Consider the following 25,578-nt stretch of genomic DNA (forward strand, 5'->3'; position numbering starts at 1 on the left):
CTGCTACTAAAACCTAATGGAGGGGTGGAATTCAGGATTCAAGAGGGGCCAAAAAGAAGGGGAGGAGACATACAAGGAGATGCCAGCTCATAATATGCCTTGTAAAACTGAGAAAATTTGGGAGGGGCCAAAAGGAGAGGAGCCAATAGACCCTACCAACCTCCCAGAATCCTTCACACTGGGCTCCATCTTGGCTAAGGTCCCCACACCGCTGAGATGGACCGTGAATCAGCAAGTATGGGTGCAAGCTAAATGACGGGCCAGAGACAACCCAGGAGCTAACGCCTTACCATAAAACGTGAGCCGGCAGAGCAGTTCTCCTGGAGTTCCCTTGTCGTATGTATGGCACCCCTTCCCGTGGAACTCTCGTGCTTTGTCAGCACGTCTGTCTCCTCGGACAGTTCACTTCTGAGTGAGTGTCAGACAGGAGCCCGCTGTCAGGCCATGGAAGGGGGCCCCCTTCCTGCAACTCTTTGGTACCTCGGCTCTGCTGGATATCAAAACACTACTCCAGCATACATCTGAGATACTCCCAGCTGTTCTCAGTTAAGGGCTTTCTGATTTTACAAGGCACATCCTAATTAGTGACCTGCCTCTCTAGTCCAGAAGCCAGTGGCCAAAGGGAGGCCAACAGTGGATCACGCTAGTCTTTGAAGGGCCTCCTCCTCTGGTGTTGATAACAGCATTGGCCAAAATGGCATTCCTTCACATGTCCAACAAGAGGCAGCCGTGCCAGGTAAGTTTAAAGATCTCAGCTTGCTTTCATTTGAGACTTTCCTGTGCCTTGTATCTTGGTGTCATATGATAGATGTTAAGGGCCTGGCATTGTCTCCAGATTAACCAGAGTAGTGGTATGGAGACGTTTGCATTTGTTCACCCTAAACCTAAAGGTAAGAGACCAGACGGGATTGTTACCTGGGGTGTCTCTCCCCCATTGTTGTTGTCTACTGGCTTCAGTCTTGGGGGACTCTTTTTTGCAACCCCATGAACTGTGGCCTGCCAGGCTCTTCTGTCCATGGGATTTTCCAGGCAAGAATATTGGAGTGGTGCATTGCCATTTTTTTCTCCAGTGGATCTTCTCGACCCAGGGATTGAACCCGCATCTCCTTCATTGGCACGGGGATTCTTTACTACTGAGCCACCAGGGAAGCCAGCCCAATAGGGTGCCCCAAACTCCCACCAGTAGTACCTGTTGGGACCCTTCTTCCCCCATCTTCCTCCGTAGCCGTCCTCCTCTTTCTCCTCCCTTTTCCCTCTCTCTCTACCTCTGCCCTTCAGCTGATGTAAGTTGAATTGAAAAGTTAGCAGCAGTGAATTTCTCATTCAATCTGTTCTCCCAGGAACCTGCTTGTTTGGAATTCGCATCCCCGCCTTCCGTCCCATTATAAAGGAGGTGGAGTGGGGGAGGATCGCTGCTGGTCTTAATTTTCCAAGAACAGGTGAAACACATTCTGTCGTGAATAAAACACCCCGAGCTGTAACTTTTGGGCTCTTTCAGATTTTCCCCCCCGGCAGAGGCTGTTGTGTTTTGTTACAGCAGCACAAGGAGTTGTTATTAGAGTGTTATGGAAACCAGGTGTTAGAGCTGATTAGTCACTAATCTTCCATCTCTGGGAGCTTGGCTCCAATCTTCTGTTCATCAGAATCATTCTGTTGCGTTAATTTATTCATCCCGGCTCTAAGAACCTTGTCAAATCAACATGGTGGTCTCCGCTGGGTCCCTAATGCACTATAGCCCAGATCACAAACCTACTATATGACACATAATTCAGGATAATTGGCAGTCAGAGCTCAAACAGCCCTGTGATTAAATGGGTATGGAGATTGAAATCGCTTCTCACCTATTAGAAGGAAGTCTCGCTAGACCAATGGCGTTCTTCAGAGGAGGCTACTGCTGGAAAGGGCTGTGTTACTTTCCCAGCTTTATGTGGTTGGTGATTGATGAGATAACACTTCTTTTCCCTCTTAATATTTTACCTCTCAAAACACAAAATGAGCCACTTAACTTTATATTTCCTTTTTTAGACTCCATCTCAAGTCTTCATTAGTAAATCTTAATGACTGCTAAAATTATAGGAAACCTTTCACTTAGTATAAAAGGGAAATATACCATTTCCCCCCTTTTGTGTTGCTTTTGCCAACAGCTCACTTTTGACGACTGACTGTTTATAATGCCACAAAGGGAAGAGTTTGACAAGGTTTTTAATTTTTGACAAATAATGTGACCAGTTCTATGTGGCTTGAAACAGTTGTTTCTGATGAAAATAATTTAGCCCAGCTGGGAGGAATCTTTGCATGGTAGTGAAAGCTGCATTTATATTCACTCTGAACCTTGTTTCTTATGTCTGTGAGGTCTTTAAAATTATAGAAATAATATATGTTTGCAAATCTGGAAGATAGAGACAAATAAGGTGATAAAAATCCATGCTAGCTCTCTATTCAGGGAGAAAGCATTTGGCATTTATTTTCTTTTGGTCCTTTTGCACATGAAGTAAATCCAAAGTATGTGTGGATAGATTAATTAGATTCATGATGTTTCTGTTCTGCTGAGGTTCCTGTATTTGCCTTTTAATTTCAGCACTTGTTTGTGGTACTCTATTTATTTTCATATATGAGGTAATCACATATGTAAAAAGTCTACTTGTATGAATCAGTCCCCCACCACCACCCTGGGAAAGTGACGACAGTAAGAAAGTACTTGCTACAACTTGAGATGGAAGTGGTAATACAATCAAGCCGTCTATAAATAAACAAAAAAACAAGCTAGTCTTTTATCAGAAAACTACTTTATAAATTATTGTAGCTTATAGAATCACTCATGATCGGAAGGAGATTTTAAATTTCTAATTTGTTTTTAATACGAAGTAAGGAAGGAAAGCATCTCCAGTTGTAAAATGTGTAAATTTAGTTTCTGAAAGCTGCAGTTAACAATTAGGGCTCCAGTTGATTACTTTAGAGTTTATAGAATTTTTTTCAAATTCATGTTCTAATTTTCACACTCCTAAACCACAGAAACCTTAGATACTATGGTTATTAATATATTCATGGTGTGTGTGTGTGTGTGTGTGTGTTAGTCGCTTAGTCGTGTTTGACTCTGTGACCCCATGGACTGTAGTTCACCAGGCTTCTCTGTCCATGGAATTCTCCAGGCAGGAATATTCGAATGGATTGCCATTCCCTTCTGCAGAGGAACTTTCCAACCCAGGGATCGAACCCTGGTCTTCTGCCTTGTAGGCAGATTCTTTCCCATTTGAGCTACAGGGAACATTCATGGTATTCTAACATAACCATATATAACAAAACTTAATGCCCAGTACCCACTTTTTTTTCCTACTGTTAAAAATAATAGCTTACTAAGTACCGTGTGATATAACTTTTCATTTGTGATTTAGATTATTTACTTATCATAAATTCTCCTGATTTGAATCTGGTAAAACATACTATTCCTACAAAAGTCTAATATAAAAGGAAAATTATTGTAAATGAACTCAAAATACTTCCAGCATGACAGCCTTCACTCAAACTTTATCCAGATTCTTAGAGGCAAGCTGGCTTTGAAATGTCTACCATTTGCATAATTATAGCAATTTTACATTTGTATGGCTTTTTTAAATTCTTTTTGGCTAATTGAACTGCAGTATCTCAGTTCATACCTCAGATCTTGGAGTTGAAAAGTTATAGAATGTGGGGTAACTTTATATACCCTCAGCCCTCAAACAGCAAGGATGTAAGTGTGAAATGAGGATAATGATGACTTCCTCAGTCTGATGTATGTACTCCATGGATGTCTCCATGGGGTTGTGACAAGTCAGACATGACTGGTCAACTGAGCACAGCACAGCAATCACTGATCCAATATGGAATCTGTGTTTGCTTGGTTCTCATGATGTGATGTAAGCCATGTGCCCAGTGAAATCTCTAAGGATTTATCCTGGTAATTTATTTTTTCCCTTTAATACTTTACCTGAGGTTTCTAAGGACTATGGTATTTGGAGAAGAAGCCAGTAGACTAATTTCTAGGTCAACACCTATAAATGTTTTTAAGGTCCACTGGCTTTTTCTTTTCTCGACATGGAGCATCAGTGTTTCAGAGGGCCCACTTCACTAAACCACACCAACCTGGATATGCTCATTGTTCAAAAAGAGATAATTAAGCCAATGGGCAACACTGTCTCCTTTGTGTTATTATTAGAATTGTGAATATTTTTGCATAAGTTTATTAACTACAAGTGAAATATCAGTTTTCCTTCAATTTTTAAAAATCATATATAGATATACATAGGTTATTCTTGTTATCCCTTATTGTGTAGCTGGTAAATATGTTCCTTTCTTTGTGTTTTGGGTATATTAGTACAACAATAAATGTTGCTAGGAACATATTGGATTGGCTACAAAGGTTTTTCAAGGGTTTCTATAACATCATATGGAATATATAAATAATTAAGTATATATATTTATGACTTCTGTGAATAAGATTGATTGAAGACTCTATTTCTGGTAATCCCTGAAGTGTTATATCTAGTATTGTGTTTTTTCATGTAGACAACTATCTATGTTCTTCCACATACTTGAATGAGGTTAGATTTCTAAGTCCCCACCCCTTTCTCTATATATCCTGTGTAATACCCTCTCTTTTAGTGTGGGTAGGATCTGATAAATATGATGGTAGTCATCCCCATGTCTATAGGTTATCTTCTATGGCATAGATGAGGGATTTTTTTAATATGTAATTAAAGTCCCTAATATGTTAACTAATTTTAAGCATCAGTTCAGTTCAGGCACTCGTATCTGACTGTTTGCAACCCCATGGACTGCAGCACACCAGGCTTCCCTGTCTGTTACCAACTACCGGAGTTTACTCAAACTCATGTCCATCGACTCAGTGATGCCATCCCAACCATCTCATCCTCTGTCGTCCCCTTCTCCTCTTGCCTTTAATCTTTCCCAGCATCAGGGTCTTTCCCAGTGAGTCAGTTCTTCACATCAGGTGGCCAGTGTATTGGAATTTCAGCTTCAGCATCAGTCTTTCCAATGAATATTCAGGAATGATTTCCTTTAGGATTGACTGGTTGGATCTTCTTGTAGTCCAGAAGATTCTCAAGAGTTTTCTCCAACACCACAGTTCAAAAGCATCAATTCTTTGGCGCTCAGTTTTCTTTCTTTATAGTCCAACTCTCACATCCATAGATGACTACTGGAAAAACTATAGCTTTGACCAGATAGACCTTTGTTGGCAAAGTAATGTCTCTGCTTTTTAATATTCTGCCTATGTTGATCATAGCATTTCTAACTTAATCAGGTGAAACTTTAAAAAGAAGGCCTAGATATTAGAGATATTGCCCTTCTCATGGACAGAACAAAGTGTCATGGAGAAAGCCAGGTGGCAGGAAATTTTGGGTGACATCTAGGAGCTGAGGGCTTCAGTTCCACAGCCACAAGGAAATAAATTCTGCCAGGAATCAATACATCTGGAGAGGACCCCAAGCCTCAGATAAGATTTCAGGTCCAAACAAGCCCTATCCCACCACCACCACCCGCCCCGCTCCAATGCCTGCTTGACTCTGTAATCTTGTGCGACCCTGAGTAGAGGACCCAACTAAGCGATGCCCAGACTCTTGACCCACAGAAACTGTGAAGTAATAAATATTTTAAGATACTAAGTTTGTGGTTATGGGTTACACAGTCAAAGAAAACCAGTACAGTTGTCATCCCAGTTCTCCTTCAAGCAATCACATGATAAAAAATTAAGTTCAGAACTTGGAACTAAATCATAATAGTTCCCTGCTAAATTTAATGTGTGTCCCTAGAAACAAAAGGATCAAAGACCACCACAAGAAGATAGAAGTTCAGTGAAAGGAACTTTTTTATTCAAAGAGAATTCTTGTGTTGTATGCGTTTTAAAATAGCAGCTAATGTTTTAGGATACGGTTTTGGTAAACTTCATGGGTGCCTTTGTATTAATTTTATTATTATTACTTTTGGCTGCACTGGATCTTCATCGATTTTTTTGCGTGTGCTTTACTTTTCATTGCTGGGTGCCGGCTTCTCAACATGGTGGCTTCTCTTGTTGCAGAGCGCAGGCTCTGGAGCGCACCGGGCTCCAGTAGTCGTAGCGCAAGGGCTCAGTAGTGTGGGTCAGGGGCTCTAGAGTGCAGGCTCGGTAGTGTGGGTCAGGGGCTCTAGAGTGCAGGCTCGGTAGTGTGGGTCAGGGGCTCTAGAGTGCAGGCTCGGTAGCTGTGGCACACGGGCGTAGTTGGTCTAGGAATCTTTGTGGACAGGGATGAAACCCATGTCCCCTGCATTGGTAGGCAGATTCTTACTTTGCCACCAAGTAAAGTGAAGTCGCTCAGTCGTGTCTGACTCTTTGCGACCCTGTGGACTGTAGCCTACCAGGTTTCTCAAACCATGGGATTTTCCAGGCAAGAGTACTGGAGTGGGTTGCCATCTCCTTCTCCAGGGGACCTTCCCAACCCAGGGATCAAACCCGGGTCTCCCACATTGCAGGCAGAGGCTTTACCCTCTGAGCCACCAGGGAAGCCCATCCCATGGACAAAGGAGCATGACGAGCTGCAGTCCGCAGGGTCACACAAAGCCAGACATGGCTGAGTGACTGATCGTGCACGCATAGGTGGCTTCACAGGTTTGAAAGGAAACATTTCATTTTCAAGAAAAGTTCTTTAGCAGCTCTCAATGCTAAAGTTGGATTTTATAGTTTTATGTCCATCATTCAGGGATCTACCCTAGGTGTAACACCGCTGGTATTTACTGCTTCTTCCTCCTCCCTCTCATCTTCATGGGGGCAGCACTTGCCAACCATGGTGGCTTTTCTGCTGAGTCCAGATTGTAGCACCAGAGCCCATTCAACTCAGTGATCCCTAGAGCTACTACCCACCAGTTGGTGTTGGTAAAAGACAGGAAAACTATTTTGTTGTTGAACTGCCTGTCTCTTTACTGTGATGGGTGAGAACCCTGAGATCTCAGTAGAAGGGAATTCTGCACGTGCCCACAGCTAAACAGGGGCAGAAGTAGAAAGTGATTTTCCAAACCTGTAGCCCAGCATACTGGTGGCTCAAATGATAAAGAATCTGCCTGTAGTGCAGGGGGCCTAGATTCAATCCGTGGGTCAGGAAAATCCACTGGAGAAGGGAATGGCTACCCACTCCAGTATTCTTGCTTGGAGATTTCTATGAACGGAGGAGCCTGGCGAGCTACAGTCCATGGGGTGGTAACGAGTCAGACATGACTGAGAGACTAACACTTTCATACGTTTATCAGAAAAAAACACATATAAAGTATGGTATTCATCATATAAGTGAAATAGGATAGTGAAGAAGGAAACCAATTCCCTTTTCTTGATTTTGAGCCTTCCCACCATGGCTGGAACATCTCAAGGTATTAACTCTTAACTGAGATGCAATAGGGAATGATGATTTCTGACTCTCTTGTTTGTACAAATATAGAGCTTTATTCATGAAAGTTGTGGACGGTGATGCTCCTTGTACCTGTCTGACATTGTGGATTGTTGAAGGAGAAGTGGACAGCGTTGTAGGACATAAATACCCTCAGTGGCTGTGAGGGGGAAGGCAGCAAAGGCACCTACAAGATCTATGGGATCTAGTCCCCTCTCTGTGCAGGTTTGCTATCAGTGATGGAAAACACCCGCATTTGAATCCGCATTGCTGCCACCACGTAGAAACACCGACTGAGCACTCTCCTCTCAAAGGGGAAAATCATGCTGGTGAGGGGAGGAGTGTAGAAAATATCTAATATATCTTGTTCACAAAAAGTGTCATTTTAGTGTCAGTTCCTATTTCTTTTAAAGCCATTAAAACCCCCTACATTGAAGTTGGAGTCAGGAGAGACAGACTTCATGATACAATTTGTTCCTGACACCTTGGGGTACATTTGTAGCATTACACCCCTGGGAAATCACTGTAGGTGTGCAGTTCCTGGGACTGTTAAATGGAAGTGTGAATCTGATTCCCCACGTACACCCAGCAAACTTAAGCAGAAGCTACCTTTGTTTTCTTAAGCATTGCAACTTATTGTAAGTGGCGCCTGTGAATTCTTTCCTTGGTACACAGCCTGAGGAGTGTCTCTACTACAGTTAATATCAGATGAAAGGTGTGTGGTGGGGGAGACAAGACTCCAAAACTTTCTTCTCAAATATGGACAGGGCTTCTCTATTCCTACATAAAAATTCCTCTAACCCTGGGCAGAGTCACAGACCCAGGAAAGGTATAGCTATTTGCAGATGTGGGCTTAACTTTTAAAGTTCAGACTGTCATTTTGAGCCTATTTGGAGTGTTACAGATGACAATATCTGTAAAAATAACTTTTGACCTTGCCAGTCAAGATCAGCAGTGACAATAAAGATGATGGTGAAAATTGCCATTTACTGAGTGTTTACATTATTAAAATACCCTCCAAGGACCCTCACAGAGTACATTTATTTAGAGCTTATTTGACAGAAATTGTGTACTTTCCAGGCATCCTTCTTTGTCCTAGCAATGAATGTTTCTGTTTTTCTTTCTTTTTGGATGAGGAAACAAAATCACAAAGGTGAGACATTTCGCCCAAGATGACTAGCATATCCAGAAGCCAGCTACAGGTCTGCCTCATTTCAAGCACAAGTTCTTTGCATGACATCTCTAGGCAGGAACAAATTACTGCTAACGAGGTTTCATTCCTCCTGGGCCAAGTCAAAGGTTATTGGCCAGAGATAACTTCCCTGGTGATAAGGCTATCAGCTTCCCAGGTGGCGCTAGTGGTAAAAACCTGCCTGCCAGTGCAGGAGATGTAAGAGACCAAGCTTCGATCCCTGAGTTGGGTAGATCGGCTGCAGAAGTGCACAGCAGCCCACTTCGTATTCTTGCCTTCTCCCACTCCAGTATTCTGTCCTTCCGTGCAGAGAGAAGCCTGGCAGGCTGTAGTCCTTAGGGTCACAAAGAGTTGGATGTGACTGAGCACGCATTCTCAAGTCATGAGGCCATAGCAGCTTCTTCCTACCCCAACCCCCACACCCTCTGCTGTAGTTGCACAAAAGATACTGAACTCATGGGAGAAGCCACTTCCCCATGACCTCTCAAACCAGTATGTACCAGTGTTACATTACAAAACATATCAGACTCATTTGACTCACAACCACTGAATTCATCATAAATAATAGAAGATGACACATGAAGCAAACGCCCTTTTCTTCCCAAAGTCTCTGAATTTCGTCTACTTTGACATGACCCACTTTAGGTAAGATTTCCACTAATGAACACTTAAGCTAGTTTCTGATTTCTAAATGTACATTAAAGCTCATCTAATGCAAAATTAACCTATCTTTATTACTGGAACTGTAGACTATTAAGATAGCATGCAGAGTTACGGAATTATAAATTTGGAAGAGATTTCCATGTGAGGCACCTGTGACTTGAAGAAAGCTGTTCGCCTTCTTCTGAAATTGAGTTTTGAGTCCAGGATTCATGAAACTGAGAAGGAATAGAGAAGGTGGGACAGGGAGCACCCCTTTGAAGGTCACATACTTCAATTTTGGTCCCAGGACAAACCCAATTTAGCAGGGATCATTATTCCTGGGAGGTGCTGACATTTGCAACACAGGTGTAAAAATAGTAATGCCCCATAAATGTTAGCTGTGGTAAGCACCTCCTTTGCAATTTCTTATTCATCCACAGGAAACCCCCGAAGATGAGTATTATTTTCATCTCCATTGTTTGGCTGGGGACACTGGGTTTAAAAATCTTTATTTGTAAACAATATGTCATAGACCAAGGAGTGAGGTCTGTTAGTTGCTAAATATCATGCTCTTATCTACGAGGCTATCCTCCCACCCCTTATCTCCTAAGAGAGTTTAGCCCCTATAGAGAATACTGGCAGCCTGTGTGGGCTTACGATATATGTATGCTGATCCAAGAAATTATAAAAATGGAATAAACATCAAGAGCAGCCAGTGGCATGTATGGAAAAAGTCAGTAAAGACAACCTCGGCAGGAAAAGTCCCCCTGCTGTAGAAGAGCTTCATCAGTTCAGTTCCTACATTTGATGTATTAGCTGTGTCCTTGTGCTCTCACTTACATTTTAACAGGAGTTTTTAGGATCTTATCTGGGAGTGGTGACGTATTAAGGCATTATTAGCCATTCATAGCCAAAGTTAATGTGTTCAATTTGTTCTCAGTTACCTACAAGCGATCTGAGGGAACTGGTCTTTCAGACAGAAAAGGTGGGAGCTTTTATTGAGCATATATTATGAGACAGGAATAAAGTAGATCAGGGATCTGCAAATTATTTCTTTAAGTAAGGACTTTGTGGGTGAAACTATCTCTATTGCAACTACTCAACTCAGCATTTGGGGCATGAAGGTGGTTACAGATGATAGGAAAAGGAATGATGCGTTCTGATAAAACTTTGTTAGAAAATTCAAGCTGCAGACCCGTTTCTGGGCTTCCTAGATGGCTCTGCAGCCTTTGCCTGCATTTTTGGACCTCACAAGATGAGGGTTTGATTCCTGTGTCAGGAAGATCCCCTGAAGGAGGGCATGGCAACCCACTCCAGTATTCTTGCCTGGAGAATCCCATGGACAGAGGAGCCTGGCGGGCTACAGTCCATGGGGCTGCAAAGAGTTGGACACGACTGAAGCGACTTAGCACACACACACACTATCATCTATCCCTCCACATACTCCTCATTCCTTCCACACAATTATTATTCATTTACAGTTTTTAATGTGACACATATATATGTGAAAATTTTACCTGTGAAATTCTAAGAATGTATATAACTGTGTAACTCTTATACCTTTCATGTCTATGACATGTTTTACTGTGTTTCTCAAGAAGTACTTCATTGATTCTGGGCCCTGAATGCCAAGGTTGGTAGTAAATGTTGGGATATCCCCCATGGAGTCACCAAAGAATGGGAGCAGTTGCTTCTTTTTCTCTTGCTCTACTAGAGATGGACATTATTGTGACCATTTTTACTGGTGATCTTTGTAAAAGCCAAGGTATATAAAACCATAGAGATGACATAACCTGATGGAAAGACACAGTTAATAAGTGGCAAAACCAGGCCACAAACCCACACCCATCTCATTCTAAAACTTGGGTTTCTTCTGCAGTGTGGTTTGCCAAAGGCCAATCCATCGCTTGTTTCTAGAACAGAAGCTAGCACATAGTATATGCTCTGTCAACATTTGTTAAAAGAATAGGAAAGAGGGTCAATCTTTGGAGGATACAGAAATTGGATGGCAAGGGTCAGTGACCCCCCAGATGCTAGCAGAGCTCAGTGTATTGATGCTTTGTGAGCAAAGCCAGCTGCTCATTGTGAACTATACTTTCCCTGAAACCCTAGGCTGTACAGAACATGAACCAGGGAAATAGATAGACTGTGTCCTGGGATTTATCTGGCAAGTAATTCAGTATTGTGTGCTCTATAAGAACAGATGAATATCTTTCCATATCATAAGTCAGGCAACTTCAACCCAATCATCTGGATGCCTTTCAAACAGTGGCATCAGTTTGGATATACTCCACGTCCCCTTTCTGTATTCTTTGCTATAAAATGGACTTTTGTTAAGCATTTGTTTCTCCCTGGAGTAGGATATATCTATACTTACACTTATATCTACATCTGTATATGTCTGTATCTCTGTATGTGTGTGTGTATGAATGTGAGAGAGAGACTGACCTTGAGATAAAAAAGGAAAACGAGAGAAAGAGGAGCAAGGAGGGAGAAAGTAAAGAGAACAAGTAAAGAAGTAGGAAAAACAGAGACTTGTAGGAGTCTGAGAAGGGAGTTGTTCGTATTGGCATATTCTCAGATGGTTGAAATTATTGTCATGGAGATGATCTTGACTGGAGACCGCCAAGTCTACTTCCCAGGAGCCAAGCAGGTAACATCACAGGTGACATGAGCCAATTGAGGACGTGGGGAACCCGGAGCACATGCATTTTCTAAAAAGGACCATCCCTCTGTGACTCTGCTAATTACACCACAAGCCGTAGAGGTTCAGTGTTGTGTAAGCACCTAATTTTCTAATGAAAACCCAGCTATCCAGATGTTCAGATGAAATAGCCTGCTTTCTGAAAGTTGGCCAATATATTTTCAACAATTGCATACATTTTTCACACAGTTTACAGAGCCCGCCTCTCGCTGGTCGAGGGTAATGCTCTGAAAAGAGGGTTGGCCTGTGAGCAGCCAGCTGACAACCCTTGATGATCTCGGTGTGACCCATCTCTTCTTCCAAGTCCTCCACTTGACACCAGAGCTACAATGGCAATCCAGCTTGAAGAAAGTCCCACAGTGAAGTGGCAGAGTTAAAAACTCACATTTAGAGGATTTCTCTTTTTTACATTTTCTTTAAGAACAAACACAAAAGCAAGTTTTGGGTAATCAAATTTTGCTGAAAGGGTCCAGGAAAGAGATCCATAAAAACACCTTATTCTGTATCCCCCACTTTGTGAGAAAAATCACCCCCCACATTTCAAAGAGATGGGGACAGGGTGTCACTGCCTGTCCCATCCCAGCTGTGCCATTGATCATCCGCCACCAGCCTTGTAGCACACACAGTTGAATTGCTTTTCCCCGAGGGAAGCAATGCCTCCAGGTGTGCTAATAATAAAATTAATAGCTTAGAGAAACTGCTTGCTACAGCAACAGCGGCGGGAGAAAGGCAGGATCGATTTCAGTGTTTAACTGTCCTAATTCCATAGTGTATACCCCACCTCAGCCCCTGGTGAGCTGTGCTGGGTCTCACGGTTAATCAATAGATGCCTGATTTAAAACAAAGAACCAGTTTCAAGATGAGAAGTCTTTGTGAATAAAAAGACGTATGGTGAAACTGTCAGCATTCTTCCATTCCCATCGTAACCCTGCAGCTCCAAGGGCAGTCACCAGCGGATATGAAAGGAAAAAAATCGTGTGCATTGTCTTCCCTTCTGCCTATAAACAAAAGAAGGAAACCATCTAGGCTGTGCTGCTGCTGATGGCATCACATAAATAAGAATTTATTGAGTTGCTCTGTGTTTAAAGGACTGTGAACATAAAGACGTGTGAATACTATCAGCTGCACCGAGAGTAATATGTTTCTGCTCTAATCGGCCTGCTATCTGGTGGTTCAATTTATACCTTCTTTCGTAGCTGGCGTTCTCATCTTTTCCCTGGAGGGAGGGATCAATTTTGCGATCAACTCCTTGGCTGCTGCTGGAGTTTCCCTGTCCATTGAATCTCTAGGCCGAGTACTCTCAAAGCTCTTAATCCCTATTTCTCCATCTCCTCTCAAGCACCAAATCTGCCTTCCATCTACATGACAGTGACCTCGGGGCCACCCTCTTCCACTTCCAGACATGGTGAAGGGCAGGGAGCCTGGCGTGCTGCAGTCCACGGGATCGCAGAGTCAGGCACGACTTAGCAACCAAACAAGGGAGTCCCCTCTTTCGCTGTGTAACCTTGCTCAGCATCTGCTATTATTTCTGCTGTCCTGTCTGCCTCTTCCAAGCCATGTTCTCTCCCTCACTTCACACTTTCTCCCTTTTGTGAAATAAGCTGTTTGAGGGCAGCAAGGAAAGCCTTAGGTCCTTTTGATGTATGTTTCTCAACTGGCCTCAAATAAGTCCTTGTGTTATAACATGAGCTCCTAGAAAGAAAAGATGACATTATTTTCTTGCCAATTTATTGTTTTAAATGCCAATATGTTTTGTGGGTTTTGTTTCTGTTTTATTTTTGTTTTAGGGAGCCCTAAAAATAGCCCCATCCCCATTTTGTTCATAGTGTGTAATTGCACTTGGGTTGAAGTATAAATCTTTTTATACCACCAAGTAAGAAGGAGGATGGACTGACTGGTCGAGTAAGGGCTGGTCCTCTGGAGTACTTCTTTGCAAAGCTGGTTTACGTCAAGCCCCATTTCTCTCACCACCCACTGCCTCCTATGATGATGAGCCAACCAAAGAAAAAGATTTAATCTTTCTCTAATTCAAAGGAAATAAAGCAGAAATGCCTTCCTACACCCCTCCATCCCCCACCTTTTTCCCCCTCTTGTGTGAATTCTCCAAAGGCAAAGCATTTAATTTGAAACTAAAAACTGCAATTAAATTTGATTGTTTTTTTTTCATATTTATTTTTTTACGGTGATGGTGGGAGTTGATTCCCAGTATGGTTTCTTTTCAGCTCATTTTCCCAGCATGAGAGACCATTCCATATTAGTGCAGTCTGAGTGGAGCCTTTCTCTTTTCAGTTAGCCCTTATGTTTGTCACTATCTTATTACATTAAGTTCTACTTCTTGTTTTGTTGTCGATCTCTCTAATTCTCTCTCCTCTCCTCTCTCTTTCTCTCTGTCCTTCTTTGGGCAGACAAGGTCCAAAGATGATGTCAGAGATGCTTTTCTGGAATTTTCTCTCTGAGAAAACTGTTTTCTAAATTCATATAAGAAGTAGGAGTGGGGAAGTGTTATGTAGAACTGTGATCTAAGAATAACACTTCCACCAATATATAGGATCTTGTGGACATTTAAAGCTCCCTTTTTTGTTTTTTTTTGGGTTTAATTAGAAGTCTTGTTTCCAATGATGCCAAGCTATGGGAGGCCTGGCATGAGAATGAGTACACGGGACCTTGCAAGTAAAGCAGCCACTTCTCTCTGTAGTCCACGTTTTAGAGATTAACCACATTTAGAAAGGGTATGCATTTTCTCTTTAGAATCCAGAGATTTATAAAATTAAAGAATATTGCATTTGTTACATTATAAAACTGACTGGCAAACAAAACCAATTGCACTCACACAGTCTAAGAACTCGGAAAATGGAGGAAGGGACTGAGTTCCAAGAAGTATGCAGATTCTATCCCAAAGGAGTCCTGAAACAAACAGGATATTCCAGGGAAAGGCAGGAATGGGAAGGAAGAATCCGGAGCATTGTACCCAGGGTGCCATTAGCCTGTCTGCCAACTTCATTCTTTCCTTGCCAGTGGTTTTCAGTTTCTTCCGAACCTTCTTTTCCTCTTTTATGGTAGAAGACTTAGTGATATGGGATTTTCCTGGAAAAAAAAAAAAGATTCATTTTTTAGCCAGATTTATTAGAAAGTAACTATGACTTAAAGTTGGAAATATCTGTACTTAGCAGATCAAGTTCACGGGACCTGAATTTTGTTCCCAATAGCATCATATTCTAATAGAGGTAAAACTGTTATTATATGCCAAGCATTTGATTGGAATTATATTGCCTTTTAAAGATGTAATGCTAGGTGAATGAAAAAGAAAAAGGAAAAGACCAACTTTAATGACCTTCATTTTACATCCTGAAAATGAATGATAATAACCAGAAAATAGAGAAGTTTCAGTGAGTTAGGGTTCATAAATATTAAATGTAATGGAGGAAAATCACAGATTTTTAAGAAATTAACTTGAACAAATGGTGATTTTAGTTACGATGTTGTCATTTTGAGGAATGGTCATTAGCACTGTGGATTGTAATGGGCATGAGCTTACTGTATAGAAAGAATGCCTTCTGATTAACTCGGAATTTTTTCCTGATGCTTCAGCCAGTTTACAACTGTACTGTATATCTCTTCATTTTGCGCTTGTGATTGGCTCGAAGGGCTCTTTGTTTAGAGATGTGTGTGCTCTATTTTCATGATTAAGCTTTTTATGATTAGTCTCCATTTTCTGTTTTGTCTTAACTTTTACTCGGAATAATATGCAATGCCTTGGAAAACTGATTGGCTGGCGGATGTAATTGAGTTCAGATGCAGTTTCCTTTCTCTCCCCACTGTTTCTGGTCGCTTCTCTGTTCTGAGTTGTTTCTGACTGCCTGGAGAACAGCTTTCCGAGCTGCTGTTTAGCATTTTCTCACAGTAAACTGGTTCCTTGCACAACCTGACTGTAATTGACTTCAAGACAGTTGTTGGGAGCACAGAGAGGGCCCCCACAGTCTCACACTGAACCCATTTCCTTTAACACACATTTAAATATGCCCAACAGTCACTCTTGAAGGCGGTAAAGATGTAGGGTTTATTGACATTTTATGGAAAGAAATTTCACATAACAGAACTCCCTGAACAATTTGGTAATGATTTGTTGGGTTTCCCAAGTTTCCTCTCTCTTTGCAGCTGTCTTGGCCACATAAACTCTTAAATCCTTTTGGGTTCTTCCTCTGAATCTTTCTCCAGCATCACCAGCATCTCCTAGCCTCTTCCCGACTTTCCTCCTCAGATCTGCCCTTCCTCGCTTTTTTTTTTGTGAGTCTACTGCTCTGGACATGCCCAGTTTTCATTCCTACCTCCTCATCTTGCTCAGCAAAGAAGCTACTATCTCCAGGAGGGCAATATTCTCTGCTGGGGAACTGAAGGGATTTTAAACCACTTCACTTCACTTCACTTCAGTCGCTCAGTCGTGTCTGACTCTTTGCGATCCCATAAATCCCAGCACGCCAGGCCTCCCTGTCCATCACCAACTCCTGGAGTTCACTCAAACTCACGTCCATCAAGTCAGTGATGCCAGCTAGCCATTTCATCCTGTCATCCCCTTCTCCTCCTGCCCTCAATCCCTCCCAGCATCAGAGTCTTTTCCAATGAGTCAACTCTTTGCATGAGGTGGCCAAAGTACTGGAGTTTTAGCTTTAGCATCATTCCTTCCAAAGAACACCCATGGCTGATCTCCTTTAGAATGGACTGGTTGGATCTCCTTGCAGTCCAAGGGACTCTCAAGAGTCTTCTCCAGTACCACAGTTCAAAAGCATCAATTCTTCAGTGCTCAGCCTTCTTCAGAGTCCAACTCTCACATCCATACATGACTACTGGAAAAACCATAGACGGACCTTAGTCAAAAAGTAATGTCTCTGCTTTTGAATATGCTATCTAGGTTGGTCACTACTTTTCTTCCAAGGAGTAAGCGTCTTTTAATTTCATGGCTGCAGTCACCATCTGCAGTGAATTTGGAGCCCAAAAAAATAAAGTCTGACACTGTTTCCACTGTTTCCCCATCTATTTCCCATGGAGTGATGGGACCTGATGCCATGATCTTCGTTTTCTGAATGTTGAACTTTAAGCCAACTTTTTCACTCTCCACTTTCACTTTCAACAAGAGGCTTTTTAGTTCCTCTTCACTTTCTGCCATAAGGCTGGTATCATCTGCATATCTGAAGTCATTGATATTTCTCTCGGCAATCTTGATTCCAGCTTGTGTTTCTTCCAGTCCAGCATTTCTCATGACGTACTCTGCATAGAAGTTAAATAAGCAGGGTGACGATATACAGCCTTGACGTACTCCTTTTCCTATTTGGAACCAGTCTGTTGTTCCATGTCCAGTTCTCACTGTTCCTTCCTGACCTGCATACAGGTTTCTCAAGAGGCAGGTCAGGTGGTCTGGTATTCCCATCTCTTTCAGAATTTTCCACAGTTTCTTGTGATCCACACAGTCAACGGCTTTGGCATAGTCAATAAAGCAGAAATAGATGTTTTCTGGAACTCTCTTGCTTTTTCCATGATCCAGCAGATGTTGGCAATTTGATCTCTGGTTCCTCTGCCTTTTCTAAAACCAGCTTAAACATTAGGAAGTTCATGGTTCACGGATTGCTGAGGCCTGGCTTGGAGAATTTTGAGCATTACTTTATTAGCATGTGAGATGAGTGCATGCCAAAGCCTTTGACTGTGTGGATCACAATAAACTGTGGAAAATTCTGAGAGAGATGGGAATACCAGACCACCTGACCTGCCTCTTGAGAAACCTGTATGCAGGTCAGGAAGCAACAGTCAGAACTGGACATGGAACAACAGACTGGTTCCAAACAGGGAAAGGAGTACATCAAGGCTGTATATTGTCACCCTGCTTATTTAACTTATATGCAGAGTACGTCATAAGAAACGCTGGACTGGAAGAAACACAAGCTGGAATCAAGATTGCCAAGAGAAATATCAATGACCTCAGATATGCAGATGATACCACCCTTACGGCAGACAGTGAAGAGGAACTAAAAAGCCTTTGATGAAAGTGAAAGAGGGGAATGAAAAAGTTGGCTTAAAGCTCAACTTTCAGAAAACGAAGATCATGGCATCCGGCCCCATCACTTCATGGGAAATAGATGGGGAAACAGTGGAACCAGTGTCAGACTTTACTCTTTTGGGCTCCAAAATCACTGCAGATGGTGACTGCAGCCATGAAATTAAAAGACGCTTACTCCTTGGAAGAAAAGTAGTGACCAACCTAGATAGCATATTCAAAAGCAGACATTACTTTGCTGACTAAGATCTGTCTAGTCAAGGCTACGGTTTTTCCTGTGGTCATGTATGGATGTGAAAGTTGGACTCTGAAGAAGGCTGAGCACTGAAGAATTGATGCTTTTGAAGTGTGGTGTTGGAGAAGACTCTTGAGAGTCCGTTGGACTGCAAGGAGATCCAACCAGTCCATTCTGGAGGAGATCAGCCATGGGTGTTCTTTGAAAGGAATGATGTCAAAGCTGAAACTCCAGTACTTTGGCCACCTCATGCAAAGAGTTGACTCATTGGAAAAGACTCTGATGCTGGGAGGAATTGGGGGCAGGAAGAGAAGTGGACGACAGGATGAAATGGCTGGCTGGCATCACTGACTTGATGGACGTGAGTCTAAGTGAACTCCAGGAGTTGGTGATGGACAGGGAGGCCTGGCGTGCTGTGACAAAGAGTCGGACACGACTGAGCGACTGAACTGAACTGAACTGAACTGAGATGAGTGCAATTGTGCGGTAGTTTGAGCATTCTTTGGCATTGCCTTTCTTTGGGATTGGAATGAAAACTGATGTTTTCCAGTCCTGTAGCCACTGCTGAGTTTTCCAAATTTGCTGGTTAATTATGTTTCTTAACACAGTAAAATAAAACTTGCATTGATGTTGCTTATTCTTTATTTGCTGGTTTGAATAATCATGTCCGCAGTGAAATTCATTCACCTGCTCCTCTTTTTAAGAAGAAGAATTCTCCCTCTTGACATGCATATTCTAAGCAATGACTCCGCCATCCTCCTAGGCAAACAGGTCTAGCTCACAGGAGTACCAAACCCTATCACTCTTGATTTGGGTCAGGATATCCCTGAGGTGTAGGGGCTTCCCTGGTGGCTCAATATTAAAAATCCACCTGCCAGTGCAGGAGTCATGGGTTCAATCCCTGGATTGGGAAGATCCCCTGGAAAAGGAAATGGCAACTCATTCCAGTTTTCTTGCCTGGAGAATACCACCGATAGAGTGGCCTGGTGGGCTACAATCCATGGGGTCACAAAAGGGACTTAGTGACTAAACAAGAACATCCCTTAGGTGTGACCTGTACTCTGGAGGTGCCTGGGAAGGTGAAGATGAAGCTAATCCCTGCGGCCTTTGCCTTACTTCACTCACTCCCTTTTTTTTTCTCCATTATGCCCTGACAGGTCTCCAGTGGGAGAGCATCCTTGATAAATCTTGCACATGAATCTTTCTCTCAGGCTCTGCTTCCCAGGAACTTGAGCCAAGACAAATCCTATGAGGTATTATTATCCATATTTTATGGATGATAAACCTAGGGGATGGTGATGAGGCTGTTTGCCAAATGTCACGCACATCCTATGGGAGGAGCTAGAAGCAGAATCTGGGCCAATCCAAATGAAAATGTGTCCTTTTCACCATACACTGTCCCCTCTCTGTGCTGCTTGAATCATTTTCCAAAGTGCAGTCTTGACATCTCATCACTGCTGGGAATCTCTTCTTCCCTACATTCCTTGTCTTGACTACCACTCCCTCACAATCTGTACCTAACAGAACATCCCAGCTCTGATCCCCACTTTACCACTTCTGATCCCCTTTCTGCCCGGTTTGCAGGACTGCTCGGTGCTCATCACATGCGCTTTCGGGATGGTTGCAATCTGTACCTCTTTTTGTCATACCGGTTTCTCCCTGCAATACTTTTCCTTCTCTCTATGCTTCAAGAACTGACTCCACACTCCCCTTGGTGGCAGAGCTTAACTATCACTACTTTCATGAAGTGTTAGGATATCCCAAACTGAAGCAGCACTTTTCTCCCTTAAACTAATATAGGAATTCATAAATTTATTTCATATCATCTGGATCAGGAAGAAGGCAAAGTTCTCTGCATTTGAAGAAAGTAGACAGTAAAAGTTCTCTTTAAAAATGATTAAAAACATAAAAGTAAAAACAGAGATCATTGATTAATTTTTTTCTAAATTTTCCCTTTTTATACTTCCTTTATTTTCTAAAATAAATAAAAGTGTTGCTTTTGTAGGTCAGACTCCCTTATATAAAGAAGGGAAAAAGAGAGAGAGAAAGGTAAAGGGGAAAGAATGAGAATGAGAAAGAAGAGGGAAAAAAGGGAAGAAACATGGTGAGGGAGAAAAAAGTTCAGTTGAGCCATGAAAAAAATGTGAGGATTTATAAAATCCAGAAAAAGAGAATCTGTCATTCTTAAATAATCTTGGGAACAGGTTCATATCTACAGTGAGGAGTGGATAATGTAAAGTTTTTATATCCCAGTGTTTTTTGTTTTTGTTTTTTGCTGCAGATGTTACATTCTCTGTATTTGCTGTTCTTCAAGATTATTATAAGGACTTAGAAAGAAAACAAGTGGTGATTGACTGGAACTAAAAGAAATAAGAAATAATGGCCTGAAACGTGTGCGTGTGTGTATCGGTGAGGGGGGAGGGTAAGTTAGATAATGGAAAATAAAATTAACGGTAGGTCAATTAGACAACAGAATAATTTCCCATCAAAAATAATTGAAGCAGTAGCATACAAGCTATTCAGAATGAGAAGAGATAAATCAGTGAGAAGATTAATATGGACAAACCACAGAGGAGCGAGATGGACCAGAGGTGAGAAAATCCATCAGGCTCTCCAGATGAAATGCGTGCACGGAGTTCCTGGAGCAGATGCCAGAAGATTCTTGCCCCTCACTGCAGGAATTAGAAATGCATGGACATCTTCAGCGGAATCCCATTTAGGATTGCCAATCTTAATTCTAGAATTCAGAGGGGCCACATTTCCAGCATTGGGCACCATATGCTGCAGTGATAGGAGTTACTAGCATGCCAGGGACATGAAAGCCTGGGGTCCTAGTTTGAGGGCATTACTTCAGAGAGAATGGGACAGTTACCTGGGGAAAACTAGATCTCCTTCACATGAGAGGCCTAATTGCTGAGAACTTCCTTCAAAATCTCAAACATTGTTCCAAGTAGAGCTTCTTCAGTAATGCTGTTTGCGCTGCACACATAAACACAACTGTGATACGAACAACGGGACTCCGGCATCTATGGATGAAGGCTGGGAGCTTCCTCATCAGAAAGATCTGAAAGCTGATCCTACCTTGTCCAAGGATTAGTTGTTGGTCTTTAACCTCTCACTCATATCTAAGAGACTTAGTCTTTTCATCTGTAAAATGGAGAAAATCGTATGTTTTCTCTGCTACTTTAGTATGGTGATGAAACAGTAAGGAAGCTCTTACAGGGCCTTGTGTGTGGGGTATCTTTGCACTAAATGTATTTCCTTCTTTTGCTTCCAATGCAAATTATTCCTCTTTCTAATTTCTACCCCTACATTAAATACAAATGTTGGTCTTCCATTGTTGTATCAGATTTATCTACAGATATAGCCTCCTTTTGAATTGGAAAATATTAGAGGATGGGTAAGAATTTTTTTTTTAATCATCCTCCACAAACCTCTAAGATGCCATATTAGTTTTCTACCACTACTTAAAAATTATCACAAATTTAAGAGCTTAGTTCAGTTCAGTTGGTCAGTCGTGTCCTACTCTTTGCGACCCCATGAATCGCAGCACGCCAGGCCTCCCTGTCCATCACCATCTCCCGGAGTTCACTCAGACTCACGTCTATCGAGTCAGTGATGCCATCCAGCCATCTCATCCTCTGTCGTCCCGTTTCCTCCTGCCCCCAATCCCTCCCAGCATCAGGGTCTTTTCCAATAATTCAGCTCTTCGCATGAGGTGGTCAAAGTACTGGAGTTTCAGCTTTAACATTATTCCTTCTGAAGAACACCCATGGCTGATCTCCTTCAGAATGGACTGGTTGGATCTCCTTGCAGTCCAAGGCACTCTCAAGAGTCTTCTCCAACACCACAGTCCAAAAGCATCAATTCTTCAGTGCTCAGCTTTCTTCACAGTCCAACTCTCACAACCATATATGACCACTGGAAAACCATAGCCTTGACTAGATGGACCTTTGTTGGCAAAGTAATAGGATAGTACCTATTAACTATCTCACAGTTGCCATGGGTCAGTTCTCTGAGTACAGTGTAGTTAAGCAAGGTTATCTGTGTTTAGAATCTCACATGGCTGAAATTGAAGTGTCACCAAGGGTATATTCCTTTCTGGAACTCAGAGCAAGAGTCAAGCTAATGACAGTGTCTTGAATCCTGCTTATGTTTTGAGTCTCTCCAGCTTCCTCTTCTTCCACTTCTTTGACTTTCTCTTCTGCTCTCTGTCAAGAGAAAGCTCTGCTTTTAAAGCCTCATATGATTCATGGGGTCGCAAAGAGTCGGACACGACTGAACGACTGAGCAACTGAACTGATGATTACATTGGATCTACCTGGATAATCCAAAATAGTCTTGCTATTTTAAGGTCAAATAATGAGTAATCTTAATTACTTAGTTCAGTCGCTCAGTCATGTCCAGCTCTTTGCGACCCCATGGACTGTAGCACGCCAGGCCGCCCTGTCCGTCACCAACTCCCAGAGTTTACTCAAACTGATGTTATTGAGTCGGCGATGCCATCCAACCATCTCGTACTCTGTCATTCCCTTCTCCACCTGCCTTCAATCTTTCCCAGCATCAGGGTCTTTTCCAATAACGTCAGCCACTATTTCCACTGTTTCCCCATCTATTTCCCATGACGTGATGGGACCGGATGCCATGATCTTCGTTTTCTGAATGTTGAGCTTTAAGCCAACTTTTTCACACTCCTCTTTCACTTTCATTGAGAGCCTCTTTAGTTGTTCTTCGCTTTCTGCCATAAGGGTGGTGTCATCTGCATATCTGAGGTTATTGATATTTCTCCCGGCAATCTTGATTCCGGCCTGTGCTTCATCCAGCCCAGTGTTTCTCATGATGAAGTTTCTCATAACTTATATATACTGTATATAAGTTAAATAAGCAAGGTGACAGTATACAGCCTTGACGTACTCCTTTCCCTATTTGGAACCAGTCTGTTGTTCCATGTCCAGTTCTGTTATTTCCTGACCTGCATACAGATTTCTCAAGAAGCAGGTCAAGTGGTCTGGTATTCCCATTTCTTTAGGAATTAGCCTGTGAGATGAGTGCAATTGTGTAGTAGTTTGAGCATTTTTTGGCATTGCCTTTCTTTGGGATTGGAATGAAAACTCCATGTCCAAGGTCAGGAGTGATCACTGCACTTTGCTGTAGTGGCCATGAGCAGATCCCCGCATTCCAAGGTCAGAGAAACCCCAGCAAGACAATAGGTGCTGGAGCAGCTGTGAGGAGATGCCCTATGTCCAAGGGCAAAGAAGAAGCCCCAGCAAGACCATAGAAGGGGTAAATTCGCATTTAGAATCAAACCCCATTCCCGCCAGAGATGCTCAAAGGGCTCAAACAAACCTTGTGCATACCAGGTCCTAGGGACCCCACAGAGACGGAGACAGAACTGTAATTGAGTGTCTCCTGAGGAGGTACAGGTCAGCAGTGGACTGCCGCAGGGGTAGGGGCTCTGGGTGCAGCAGACTTGGGTATGGCATAAGCCCTCCTGGAGGAGGTCGCCAGTAACCCCACCATAGAGCTGCTAGAACTTACATGGGACTGGGAAATACTCTTGGAGGGCACAGAGAGAACCTTGTGTGTATCAGGACCCAGGTGAAAGGAGCAGTGACCCCCACAAGAAACTGACCCACACTTGCCCCGGAGTGTCCAGGAGTCTCCAGCAGAGACATGGGTTGGTGGTAGCCTCCTGCAGATCTAGGGTCACTGAGTGTAGCAGTATATGCATGGGATCTTTTGGAGGAGGTCGCCTTCTCTTTGTTACCTCCACCATAGTTTGGCCACAGGTAAATAGCAGGGAGGGAACATAGCTCCACCCATCAACAGAAAATTGGATTGAAGATTTACTGAGCATGGCCTATCAGAACAAGACCCAGTTTCCCCCTCAGTCGACTTCCCTGGTGGCTCAGACAGTAAAGCTTCTGTTTACAATGCAGGAGACCAGGGTTCGATCCCTGAGTTGGGAAGATCCCCTGGAGAAGGAAATGGCAATCCACTCCAGGACTATTGCCTGGAAAATCCCATGGACAGAGGAGCCTGGTAGGCTACAGTCCATGGGTCGCAAATGGTTGGACACAACTGAGCAACTTCACTTCACTTCGCCCTCAGTCAGTCTATCCTATGAGGAAGCTTCCATAAGCCTCTTATCCTTCTCCATAAGAGGGCAGACAGGCTGAAAACAACAATCACAGAACTCTAATTACATATGCATAGCTCCATTTCCCACATAACATTCATTGGCATGACACCTATGTATGTGTAAAGGTCATGGGCAGCAAAATTCTGCCCACTGAGATGTTTCCGTTCAGTTCAGTCACTCAGTCGTGTCCGACTCTTTGCAACCCCATGAATTGCAGCATGCCAGGCCTCCCTGTCCATCACCAACTCCTGGAGTTCACTCAAACTCACGTCCATCGAGTCAGTGATGCCATCCAGCCATCTCATCCTCTATCGTCCCCTTCTCCTCCTGCCCCCAATCCCTCCCATCATCAGAGTCTTTTCCAGTGAGTCAACTCTTCGCATGAGGTGGCCAAAGTACTGGAGTTTCAGCTGTAGCATCATTCCTTCCAAAAAACACCCAGGGCTGATCTCCTTCAGAATGGACTGGTTGGATCTCCTTGCAGTCCAAAGGACTCTCGAGAGTCTTCTCCAACGCCACAGTTCAAACGCATCAATTCTTCGGTGCTCAGCCTTCTTCACAGTGCAACTCTCACATCCATACATGACCACAGGAAAACCATAGCCTTGAATAGATGGACCCATGTTGGCAAAGTAATGTCTATGCTTTTCAATATGCTATCTAGGTTGGTCATAACTTTTCTTCCAAGGAGTAAGTGTCTGTTAATTTCATGGCTGCAATCACCATCTGCAGTGATTTTGGAGCCCAGAAAAATAAAGTCTGACACTGTTTCCACTGTTTCCTCATCTATTTCCCATGAAGTGATGGGACCAGATGCCATGATCTTCGTCGTGTGAATGTTGAGTTTTAAGCCAACTTTTTCGCTCTCCTCTTTCACTTTCATCAAGAGGCTTTTTAGTTCCTCTTCACTTTCTGCCATAAGGGTGCTATCATCTGCATATCTGTGTGTGTTAGTAACTTAGTCATGTCTGACTCTTTGTGACCCCATGGACTGTAACCCACCAGGCTCCTCTGTCCATGGGATTCTCCAGGCAAGAATACTAGAGTGGGTTGCCATTCCCTTCTCCATGGGATCTTCCCAACCCAGGGATTGAACACGGGTCTCCTGCATTGCAGGCAGATCCTTCACCACTAGGCCACCCGAGAAGCCCTGCATATCTGAGGGTATTGATATTTCTCCCGGCAATCTTGATTCCTGCTTGTGCTTCTTC

General features: G+C 42.8%; 1 protein-coding gene and 1 long non-coding RNA gene across 2 annotated transcripts in view; both read left to right on the forward strand.

Moving 5' to 3' along the window:
- TENM2 (teneurin transmembrane protein 2) overlaps positions 1–25,578 on the forward strand; it is a 1,394,720-nt gene that overhangs the window by 228,841 nt on the left and 1,140,301 nt on the right. The gene's annotated exons all lie outside the window — the stretch shown is intronic.
- Positions 176–21,562, forward strand: LOC132659901 (uncharacterized). The gene is made up of 3 exons (XR_009600918.1): positions 176–736; positions 19,383–19,478; positions 20,507–21,562. It is a non-coding gene; the product is annotated as an uncharacterized LOC132659901 (long non-coding RNA).

The sequence above is a fragment of the Ovis aries genome, chromosome 5 (assembly GCF_016772045.2).
Source record: "Ovis aries strain OAR_USU_Benz2616 breed Rambouillet chromosome 5, ARS-UI_Ramb_v3.0, whole genome shotgun sequence".
Taxonomy (NCBI): Eukaryota; Metazoa; Chordata; class Mammalia; order Artiodactyla; family Bovidae; genus Ovis; species Ovis aries.